The sequence below is a fragment of the Amblyomma americanum genome, chromosome 1 (assembly GCF_052857255.1).
Source record: "Amblyomma americanum isolate KBUSLIRL-KWMA chromosome 1, ASM5285725v1, whole genome shotgun sequence".
Taxonomy (NCBI): Eukaryota; Metazoa; Arthropoda; class Arachnida; order Ixodida; family Ixodidae; genus Amblyomma; species Amblyomma americanum.
Window position 1 is genome coordinate 206688432 of NC_135497.1, and position 12012 is coordinate 206700443.

Consider the following 12012-nt stretch of genomic DNA (forward strand, 5'->3'; position numbering starts at 1 on the left):
AAGTTTCCGGCTTCGACAAACTACGAGGCCAAAGACAACGGCGGCATGTCCACCGCGAAGAAAGTGCCCCGGCAGCTGTGGCTGGAAGGCACAAAAAAAGAAACTTTAGGGCAGTCGTGATCCTCTCATATGTCCAGTAAAATATCGCAGCCCTTTACGCAAGTGCGGAAGAAAGTAGGGTTTCTGCTCCATGTTCAACCATGCCGAGCAACGTTGACAAAGCACACATCCACTATAGACTAAACAATTCCACTATAATGGCGTACTGCCGAACGAATGTGGAATACAGGTTAAGCATTAAAAGGCTTACGGCCATGTATGAAACCTTCTTCCACAACCGTAGAGCAGCAGTGTTATAGAGGTGACCTCCGCCGCTCCTTCCTTGGAACAGCGTTCATGACTACCTGCAGTATTCACGGCGACTGTGAGGCGCCAGAGCCAGGTCCTGAACCGCGTGCTATAAACCGCCTCGCTAAGGGTGGCCTTTTCTCACGCTTATGGGACAATGTGACGGCGAGACTCGAGGGCAAAATGCGGACTGCCATGTACAGGACGCCCTTCGTGACCACGTACAGGGTCGTCCACATTTAGTTAGAATGTCGCTCCGCGCTGCCGGCGCTCCGCGGGGGCGCCCCTGGTGGGCGCCGTAGAAACTATTGCGCAGGAGCAGCAAGAGCCGCAGGCGGGACTTCGCGCGTCGTCTGCTACAATGTGCTCTGTATTGCGGTGAAGTGGGCTTCAGCTTTGCACTGCGTCCGCAAAACGCCGATCGGAGAAACATTTCTGGCTAAACAAAAGACTGCTAAGAAGCCTATCAGTTGCTTTTATCGTGTTGCAGAAACAATACCAATGTCTTCTGCTTGTCTGGTTAAGTTGAAACCTACAAAGACACTGAAGAGAAAATGCGCGCCGCGTAATAGTCAAAGCTTTGCTACTGTTGCTGCAACGGAATAAAATAATAATAATAATAATTGGTTTTTTGGGGAAAGGAAATGGCGCAGTATCTGTCTGATATATCGTTGGACACCTGAATCGCGCCGTAAGGGAAGGGATAAAGGAGGGAGTGAAAGAAAGGAAGAAAGAGGTGCCGTAGTGGAGGGCTCCGGAATAATTTCGACCACCTGGGGATCTTTAATGTCCACTGACATCGCACAGAACACGGTCGTCAGCGTTTTTCCTCCATCAAAACGCAGCCGCCGCGGTCGGGTTCGAACCCGGGAACTCCTGGATCAGTAGTCGAGCGCCCTAACCACTAAGCCACCGCGGCGGGTCCGGGATAAAAGCGGCTGATAGGCTTTTCGGCAGTCTTTTGCTTAGTCTAAAACGCTTCTGTTGTCTGCGTTATGCGGACGAAGTGCAAAATTGAAGCCCACTTCACTGCAATACAGAGCGCACTGCTGCTGCTCAAGTTTCCACGGCGCCCTCCAGAGGCGCCCCGCGGAGTGTCGGCAGTAGGGTGCCTCGATGCCAGCCCCGGGTGTAGATAGGTTAAGCGACGCCGCCATATTGAATCACAACTGGCCTCTCCCATGTACCGCGAAATGCTCGATTGGTAGCCCAGTGTAGCTCTCGCTGCAAAAGGCCGTTCAAGTTAAAGCACTTTGAAGCGCGCCGAGAGCATGGACGGCGCCGTTATAAACGCTAGCGCCGCTGATCCCGTGTGATTCAATATGGCGGCGCCGCTGAAGTTGTCTCCACCCCGGCTGCGCTGGCATCGAGGCTCTCTACGTCGGCAGCACGGAGCGATGGACGACCCTGTACGTACGCGCTACACGGCGGCCTCACTGTGCGATAGAAAATCCCGAAGCGAGAATGCGGTTCACAGCATGCCTTCCCTTAAGAGTGGTCTGAGGTTGGAATGGCCTTCCGCAACCGGTGCTTTCTATTCGGATCTCGCCATGGTATTCAGAACACACTGCACTGCTGGCCCAATCAGCCTAATTTTACCTATTTCTTGCGCTGTGTTTTCTATAGCGCCACCATATAACATGCGAGTCCTTGCCGCTCCTGAGCGACGTGCCACTCACTCGGCGAAGTACTGGTCTTAGGAACGATAGACGGGCGGACAAAGGTAGCAGAGGGAGAATACCAAGCCACCTGTCACAACTGAACACACAGCCTTAGAAGCCCACGCTCGCTATCTCTCCACGCTCCACACCCCTGGATTCCTTTCTGCTGAGCTGGTTTTTCTCTTTTAACAGTTTTGCAAATCAACCGCCTAATCCCCTTTAGCAGCCTTCATGTCTGGACAAGGAATTCACTCCTACCCATACTAACACCCTTTTCCACTTCACACCTCTTCCCCATCACCGGGCCTTCCTCCTCGGAGTGAAGGCCATATTTTGCACCCGCCAATGATGAACGCTTTGCCCATACGAAGGCAAGGCCTCTTGTCGAAACGCTGTCAACCACCCTCAGGCCCTCCGCTGCCTTGTTGGCTTTTTGACTTTCTGCGAGATGGTTCATCTGCATGGTTTGTTGTGCGCGAAGACCGGCACGCATTCGGAATTTCGAGCTCCACATTGCCTTGGCGGCGACGTTCTCTCGCCATGGCCTCTCACAACGCGCTGCGGCGCGCTTGGCCTTGAAGGTTAGTTGCCACCGCTCTCCCTAGGCGGCTCTCCCCAGCGCGCTTGGCCTTCACGCCTTGACGCAACGCGTGCGCCTCGCTGAGAGATGGCGTGATGACGTCACCTTTTTAAGACCATCTCTCGGCCTCAACGACGGTCGCCGACGGAATTTCATCTAACGGGGCTAGTAATGCTTTCGCATTAAAACAAATACCTCTAGTCTGCGCAATGAAATGTGCCGCAGCTCTATGGGCGGTGGTGTCAGAAATATATCTCAGCAACTTAGCCGCCAGTGCCCGTCCACAACATGCCAGATTGACTCTTTGTGAGCTGTTCCAACTACGCGGCTCGGTCGCGTGGTCGAGTGTGTCAGACGCGAAAAGTTACCTTCACCAATAATTCATACGAATCATTATTAAAAAAGGAAATTTGTGATAATGTCCAGGATGACTTGTTTTCAACATCTCAAGGACGCTTCGTGTCATACGAGGGGGCAGCCATGAACGCAGACACCGAGAGTATAATTAAAAAAATTCGGAGACAAAAAATTGGCAAAACTCATTAAGTCTGCGTCTGACGGACACGCCGCTCAAGAAGAGCCTGAACTCTCAGCGCAATAGCTCATGCCCTTGCACGACCCCATTTTCTATTGTGCGGGTAGCTGTAATGACACCGCCGTTGTTTATTCAGTGCCACGGGGGAGTTAAGTGCCCCCCTTCGTGCCGGCATGGCCAAGAGAAAAGCAAGGCTGAGCATAGCCCGCCAGCGCACAGAGGAAATAACACGCAAATCTCCCCATAGCTAATTCAATGCGAATGAGAAATGATGTTACCCTGAAGCGTGACTAGATGCAGGGCGCACACAAATGAACGTCGAAAGCGAGGCGGAAAAAAAAATGAAGCAGCGAAGAGAGCGCTAATTTCTGCCGAGTAAATTGAAGTTGAGAACGGAGAGAAGCAATGTCGAACATCGAATTCGTTCTTGAGAAAAAAAAAAGTTTTGATGGTTTTGGAAAATTTTTGCTTCTGCTTCGTAGCTGAACATAAGCCCAATTTGATTGATTTTGCGACTGTAATTTAGGTTTATAGCGACAAATGCCTTAAAGTTTGTTCGGTTTGAACACCGTTGAGGTTTTGTGTTGCAACTGAAAACAACTGCGTTACACTTGTTGGTCACTTCGAATGTTATCCAGGCAGGTCAGAGTTTAGGCCTTCTCATTAAGAACTCATGCAGAGGTGGCAGAGGTGGGGCCGCGGAATGTGGGCAGCTGTTGTCAGCACATTTTAGCCCAAGAGAAAGATTTTTTTTTTTTCCACAGAGCAAGCGTCCTTACGCAATGAAAACACGCAGCCTTCATCGACGCAACAAAAAAAAATTCAAAGGAATTTTAGCTTCTTACCACTGAGCAACAAAACAATGGGCCTGCGTAAAACTCTTTGTATGCTTCTGCGCATATGACTGAGCGTCTTGTTTCGTGAGTCGATAGTAATGCTCTTCAATAATTACACGTGCAGCACTAGATTAAGAGTGGTGACATTAAAGGGTGACTGAAGTGGTTTTAATATCGAAGAGTTTCAAGCGATCGAGTGTTCGAAACTTGCAGGTAAAGAATGTTAAGCCTTTTTGGGCTAGCATTTTAACTGGAGACTCAATCTCTGATTAACGACTATCAGGCTTTGCCGCAGCATACAACACCGGGTGGAGGATGCATGATGACATTATCTACGGTGGTGGCACACTTCCAAAACAGAAAGGCTTGCTTTCAAGGAATAAAAGAAGCCACCGAAGGCAAATCCCGCGAAGCATTGTTTAGCGGCAGCCGACGGCGCACGGCAGGGTGTGGGTGAAGGCAGCGGAAATTGAAATTCCCCGACCGTGACGTTACCACCGAGCTTCTCCGCGCTTCTATTGCGCTCTAAGGAAAAGGCTGAGTTTTATTCGGTGATTGCGCCGCCACTTTAAATCCCAGAGCAAAAGCACTTGGCTTGCTTTACCTACAGGCTGCACAGACTTGAATCCTTGAATATCGTAGAATTCTCCGAAAATGGCACAGCTGCAGCATTCGTCCTGTCGTATGTGTGTATTTTTCGTCCCCGTTTTTTCGTGCGGCTTCGTTTTCTCAAGATGCCCTTTAACGGCGCGCACTCTTCTACTGCTGATTAGTCACCAAATAAATGAAATGGGTTTCAGTTGGAAATAGTTTCCGATACTTCAATTTTATTGCCGCGCAAATGCGACACATGAATGTCATTATGCTCAAGTTTAATTATAAGACAACGATCCGCGGAGTCATTGGAAGAGTGCTCTAAGCCTAATCGACGGTCCACGAATTCAATCCCCCAGAAAAGTTCTTCGCGTTGTTTATGCCGTGCCAAGGTTGCCTCGAGTAAAATCGAAGGAACCTACGTAGTTATCTGAGCGCATTTTGCAGGATTATCATGGGTGTATAAAGGGTCATTATGTGAAGATATATTCTGTGCGGGCAGCACAATGCATGCTAACACAAAATTTACTTTCTCTCTCTTTCTCCGCGCCTGCGAAAAATAAAACAAAAATTACTGATAACTATGAACAGACGCTGCTGAAAATCGAACGAAACGAAAACAACGCTCCCCACACTAGAACTTTGGTAGTTCATGTTGAAATATGGAAGCACGCTGCCTAATTCAGCATGGAAGGCCATTATTCTTGGCATTTAGTTTTTCCTTACCGTGTTTGCTTTATGAAGTATATAGCAAGGTATACGGTGATGAGATGTCTAAGCTGTTCAGTTATTGGTGAAAATTTGCTTTACTTTCCATGCCTTCGGAAGCAATAAAACTGCACTCTTTGTTTTGCTCATACTTATCAATAAAATACGGGAAAAGCTGCGGTGTGGGCTGCTCCAGATTTGAAGAAAAAAAAAACGAAAGGAGGGAAAGCAAGGGAGGAGGGGGGGGGGGGGGGGGGCTGAAATCTGAATCGTCAGCTAAACGACAAGAGACGTCAATAATGGTGGCATTAGGACGTCGACAAAAATACGATTATGACCCCCGCCAATGAATTCGGGTCGCTCGTTAAAATTAGAAGTAGTTTTTATTTTATGTCTACTGGGGAGCAGAAGCAGCAAGAATGGTATCGTGGCATTGCATCCACAATGAAGCCAGCACCGTGAAGGTACACGTATTTTTTTAGACATAACCGCATAAGTAATTTCAGGTAAATTAAATACAACACATCAAATACAAATCGTCAACATGCACCGTTCGCAGTATTCTGAAAGAAAAAGCCTCAGTTCTTAGCGATTTTTTTCAGAGAACAAAAATAAAGCGCTACTTGATTCGAAGGGAGCCATTTTTCGTATCATGAGATGCCTCCCGTTCAAAGGGATTCCATTGTGGCATCATTGTCTCAGGGCTCGCCCCTTGTGCGCGGCTGTTTGCGCTAAAAATGAAAAAGAAGAAAGAAAGTAGGATGGTTGCTTATGCAAAGGTATTTAATTTTCGTTTATAATCCCTAAGCCTGCCACCGCTTTGGATTTCACTGAGTCGGAAGATGTGAAATCATATCCTCGCTCTCTCGCTTTTTGTGCAGGATATAATCTCCTTGCAAGCTAAGAGCTGTCCACAAAGCAGGCGTTGCCGGTGAGTGCGGCACAATAATTCTGCAGTTGGAGCGCAAAGAGGCGACGCATTTCTCGCTGTTCTGGGTTATGCGCATGGCCCCTGACAAGTGGCATGGAAGTTCAGGAAACCTTCCTAGCCTAGAATTTCGCTTTGCTAACATGGCGATTAAGTGAAACATCTATGCACTGTGCACAATGTACTCAACGCAAATATAGCCACATGGTTTAAAGAGGCACAGGCACAAAGTTATTGGGCGTCTTTTTTACAGCGAAAGCTGTATTTGCATTGCAAACGCCATTTAGGGGTACAACGGCAGCCGTAACGCGTCATGTTACGTTACGCATTCCGCTTTGGAGGTTGAATGTCCACCGTGAAGCAAAACAGTTACTTCGCCGTTCCTTTCCACTAACTTAACCGGCGGCTCTCACTCACGCCGTTAACTCTATCCCATCGACGGGCAATTGTAAAAGCACACTGGAGCCCTTCACCTCCATCGAAACGCTGCCGCCGGGATCGCGATCGAACCACTGAGCCACCGCGACGCACGGAGCTCAGCGGTACGATGTCACCAAACTAGGAAGCACCATCATTTGCAGGCACCTTCCACAGAGGGGCGAGCTTCCAAAGCCTCGGGGCTTTCCTTTAGGGCCCACGAGATGCGCGCGATGGTGCTTAAACGAGTTTCAAAAAATGTTGTCTTCCTTTTATTCTGAGTGCCAGTTCACGTTACCTCCGAAGTTAGCTTCGCCAACTTATGTCACTTATAATAATGACATTCCGAAAGCGCGCATACACGGAGAGTAAATTATGCAACTGCATGCTTATAATGGCAGTAGGAGTAAGCCATGATGTTTTCAAAAGACGTAGAACCGCGCCATGACGGAAATAAAGAAGGAAGGGCGAAAGCGATGACTTGTAATGGACTCCCCCGAAGCCTCGGCAAAGCGCAGCACCTCTTTGTCTTCTTTTACTGCCACCTTCCTACCTACCCCCCACGCTTCCCCCCGCGCTGCTCTGCGTCTTTCCTTTCTACCCTGTCCTCGCCACGCCTCCTGTAGCTGGGGTTGAGGTGTCCACCGATATATGGGACAGTTACTGCACCGTTTCCTTTTCTCAGAAGACACTGCTGTGGAGTTCAATGCCGTGTAGACGAAGTGCGAAGAAGTCCATGGATGGATATTCGTGAAAAGTGTGCGCCGTGGGATGCTCGTAGATTCGCCATGCCAGCGGAAGTGGCTATTCTCCACTCCGATCGGAATGTAGAAAGCGTGTTGATATCCGAGCCGAACGCGCAAGACAGCACCGCCAGCGGTGGTGCTGGCTCATAAAACAGCGAAGCCCAGTGGTCAAACGAGTTCGAAACAGAGAGGCTGAGCCAAATACCTAAACGTGCTCGAAATAAACAGCCCGCAGCCACGTAGCTAAACATGCTCGCAAAGAGATGCGAAGCCAAGTAACTGAACGTGATCGAAATATAAGAGCAAAGCCAAGTAGCTATTTGTGTGTCAGGTCGGCTCGTCGCGTGCATAAAACGTGCCCGCACTACCGTCGTCATTGCATGCATGCGCCAGTTCGACCCGACCTGTCGGAAACGTCGCCTATTTCCAACCAGCTGTCGCTGTATGATACTCTAAGCAAGTCATCTTAGTTTTACTAACTTTTTTTACTTGAATGAGGCCTGTGAGCCTAATAGTCATGAAAATGAGCTAAAAACATTAGTGCGCAGTGCTAATAGCAACTAACCAACGATTTTGCAGCGGCAGTTTCGGTCTCGGTTGCCGCCCGCTCTGAGGGGCCCCTTGACGTCACAGTCTACCGGATAGCCGAGACTACCATAATGACGAAGGCGTCGTAGGCAAGCACTGGTTGTTCCTGCGAACAACCAGTGAGTTCTGGTTAGGTTTTGGTTTATGGGGGTTTTGAACGTCCCAAAGCGACTCGGGCTATGAGAGACGCCGCGGTGAAGGGCTCCGGGAATTTAGACCACCTGGGGCTCTTAACATGCACTGACATCGCACAGTACACAGGCCTTTAACATTTCGCCTCCATCGAAATTCGACCGCCGCGGCCGGGATCGATCCCGCGTCTTTCGGGCCGGCAGCCGAGCGCCATAACCACTGAGCCACCGCGGCGGCTCTACCAGTGAGTTCTGAGACGTTACAATAATTAGGGCAAGTGCACCTTGATATGACTCAATGCGAATGCCAAGCGGATCCTCGGACAACAATAAAACTCGTATTAATTTATCTTCCACTCAAAGCCTGCGACTGAAACTTGCTGGAAGGAATCTCCTGACGTCCACGAAACCAATCATATCGCTTGTTTGCGTTCAAAATTTTGTGCCTGTGCCCCTTTCAGAACGTTGCTGTGGCGATACATTGCGCATCTTTACTCGTCCTAACACTGTAATCTTGAGTTCGATGCCGTCTTTTTCACTCAACTTTGGGAAACGATAGGTGTGGGAAATTTGTTACTATTCATATGCAATAATGTTGTTTTTTAACCATTATAATTTAACGTCTATTGCGTACAGAATATTGCATAACCGGATAGCCAACATTTTGCCCTTAGTTTTCAAAAAAAATCAATAAATAAAAAGAGGCACCTGAAACCTAACTTATCCCTCCGGATCGGGTGTGCAATTCTGTTTTTTTTTAATATCACGATGTTTTAGTCTGGGACAAGTTAAGTGGGGAGTAAACCATGTCCCTTTTTCTTTCCTTGTTAGGAAACAAACGGTTTGTATGAATCCGGGCTTTCATGGCTTCGCTCTATCACATTTTGTGCCTGTGTGTCGCAAACACAAGAGGGTGCACAAAATTGTCGTAGAAGTAATTTATTGCACCGCACAGAAAAATCATGGTCCTCATCTTAGCCTGCGTCTCTAAACGAGACTCATGCTCGCAAACCATATGCAAGCGCCCGCCTCAAGTGATCGAAAACTTTACGTTTGGCTCCCGTGCTAACGGCCTGCTGGATGCTAAATTTAGCGCCGCATCGTGAATAATTCAATAGGTTGTTAGGTCGTTCGTTATAGGTCTATATTTACGTATTTGCAGTGGAATAAGGTCAATAAAAGGCATGAGCGCTGTGCACATAAAAACAACATTACTGCTCGAAATCGGGAGCGTCTGTTTGTAACGGTCCTACTATTTCAGAACTGTAGCCTCTTTAGGTATTACTCGCTGACCTTCGCAGTTTCACATATGACATATCTTACGACGAGTAAACACTTTAGCCGTCGGAAACGGTCTGATTGAAACTAAGTTCGTCGCTGTGCTTCGAACACTCAGGCGCGTACTTGATTAGAACAACCAAGCGTTGACATTCGCTGCCTTGAGCCCCAGCCTGCCCCCTCGACAGACCGCCCTAGCTAATCTGCGACGAGTTAAAGAGTCGCTGAAATCTGTTCTTGTTTTTGTAGCGATAGCTACATTACGGTATCATTTCGAGCCTTCAGCGTGGAGGCGCCGCCACGCTGTCAGGTGGTTGGTCACGTGGCGCGGAGCAGCTGCCGGCGGCGCGGCGCCGTGGCTAATCACGTGGTTCGTCACGTGGTTGGTCACGTGACCAAGTTCCACTCATCCACCTGTAGCTATCGCGTCACTCCAGGTTTAACCCGAGATAAACCACCGCCAATTTTTTTACGCTGCTTTGTATAGCTTTTATCTTTTACTGGGTCGCTCCAAGTGGGCACACTGCGTGAATACTTTTTCCCTTAATTACAAAACGTAGAAAAGTCATTGCTGCTTTAATTAGGGAAATTTATGTTTGAGAGCATCAAGCAGTGCCTTGTTCAATAGAAAAAGTTGTTGTGCAGTGAAGAATATTTGAGCTGGGCATTTAACCATTTGACTGTTAAGTTCAAAGGGGCCAATATATCTGTCAATTTAGGCTCACAGGCAAAGAGAGGCTTTACACGCAAGCGCAATCATCATCAACGAAATTCTATCCACGTCCACTGCTCGGGGAAAGGCATCTTGCAGTGACATCTGGCTAACACTGTCCTACTCCAGCTGTGGCCGCTTTATCCCTACTAACTCTATAATTTCATCCGCCTAACTCACTCACTGCGGTACGAGGCTACGCTTGCCTTCTTTTAGTAGTCACTCCGCTACCTTAAGGGACAATCGGTTACCATCACATTACATGCCCTGCCCACGTCCATTTCCTCTCCATTTCAGTTAAGGTATATCACTAACTCGCGTTCCCTCACTCTTTTGCTGTCTCCTAACGTTACACTTACCATTTCCCTTTGCGTAGCAAGTATTGTAGGCTGGTACCATTTCGTGTCCTTGAAAACAAATTTGCTAAAAATTTTCTTGAGCCGACAGACGGGACTCCCGGCTATTTTGGAGCTATGGTTTCTCGATGTGTATGACGGACCCAGACTACTAAACACGCCGAGATGGTTTACTGCCACTGTGATGAATGTTTACTATACGGGCTGTGCTCATAAAATTCATTTCTAAATTACATATCTGAAGAAGCGGCTCCCAACTGCACATTGACTCAGTGGTTATGATGGTCGGCTGCTGATCCGAAATAAGCGGGTTCGATACCGCCCGCGGCAGTCGCATTTGTATTTAGGCGAAAGGTTGTAGGCCCGTGTACTCAGCTATGTCAGCGAACGCTAAAGAACCCCACGTGGTCGAAATTATCCGGAGCCTTCCAGTACGGCATCCCTCGTAGCTGGAGTCGGTTCATCAAAAAAAAATGGGCGGTGGTTTAGCTCTGGTTAAACCCAGAGTGACGCGATAGCTACAGCTGGCCGAGTGGAACTTGCTCAGTTGAATTGCAAAGTCAGTCTTTCGCCGCTCCGTTTCGCTGGGCGTTCCTTCTTCATCTTCGTCCCACTTGACCCGGTGCATGCTCACAGCTGTGGCAACTCGGTTTCGCCGGCGCGCCGCCGGCAGCAGGAGCTGCTCCGCAAAACGTGCCTGGTCACATGACCAACCACGTGATCAGCCACGGCTCCGCCCCGCCGGCAGCTGCTCCGCACCACGTAACCAACCACGTCACAGCGTGGCGGCGTAGCCACCTCCACGGCGCCGCCACGCTGAAGGCTCGAAATGCTACCGTGATGTAGCTATCGCTAGAAAAAACATGGCTGTTGAGGTATACATTGCGACCTCGTAATATGAAGGGCAAGAGTTGTTTCATTTTGAAACTCTTCGTCGGAAATGGTCAGAGCTAAGTGACAACTAATCTTCTGCTGCAAACTGATGCCTGCCGCACTTTGTCAACGATCATCGCAGTTAAATTTGCGATGCCTCCATAGTTCTGGGGACCAGCTTATTTTTCAGCGCATTCAACCGAGTTACGTTCGCTGGGCACAATAAGCGCGAGAACTTGCAGACAAAAATTTCACATTACGGCTCCGAATTCCGTTGGACATTTGATGCACCATTACCAGAGAGTTTTCTGGAGTCTTCTTCGTAGTGCCATGCGCACAACTGGAAAAATTGCGCTTACTTGCTTGTTCACTAAATTAATGCAGCCAGGTTAAAAGGTTGAACCGCGTATCATGTGCCTCTGAAGTATCGTGTGCCTCTGAACCAGTGAAAAATAGACCGAAAACAGCGTGATGACTTGAACTTCATTCTGGCGCACGGCTCAATTTAGCAACACCAAAATACCTTTGCGGAAATATTTTCTCACGATTTAGGCACGAATCCGCCCAATGCTGTTCTTAGTAATCGACGTCTTATCCGTCAAAATGCACTGACATCGCACAGTGAACAGAATACGGCGGGCGCGAACGCAAAAAAGAGATGTGATGTGGAGGCCAGGAATTTCTCTTTGTCGGAGTAATAATGAGTGCGTGTATGAAGAGA

General features: G+C 48.5%; 1 protein-coding gene and 1 long non-coding RNA gene across 2 annotated transcripts in view; one reads left to right on the forward strand and one right to left on the reverse strand.

Annotated features, from left to right (window-relative positions):
• LOC144114534 (hemicentin-2-like) overlaps positions 1-12012 on the reverse strand; it is a 691994-nt gene that overhangs the window by 598569 nt on the left and 81413 nt on the right. The gene's annotated exons all lie outside the window — the stretch shown is intronic.
• LOC144114535 (uncharacterized) overlaps positions 6141-12012 on the forward strand; it is a 140426-nt gene continuing 134554 nt past the window's right edge. The window contains exon 1 of the long non-coding RNA XR_013311048.1: positions 6141-6193. This is a non-coding gene — a long non-coding RNA (uncharacterized LOC144114535). The remainder of the gene's footprint in view (positions 6194-12012) is intronic.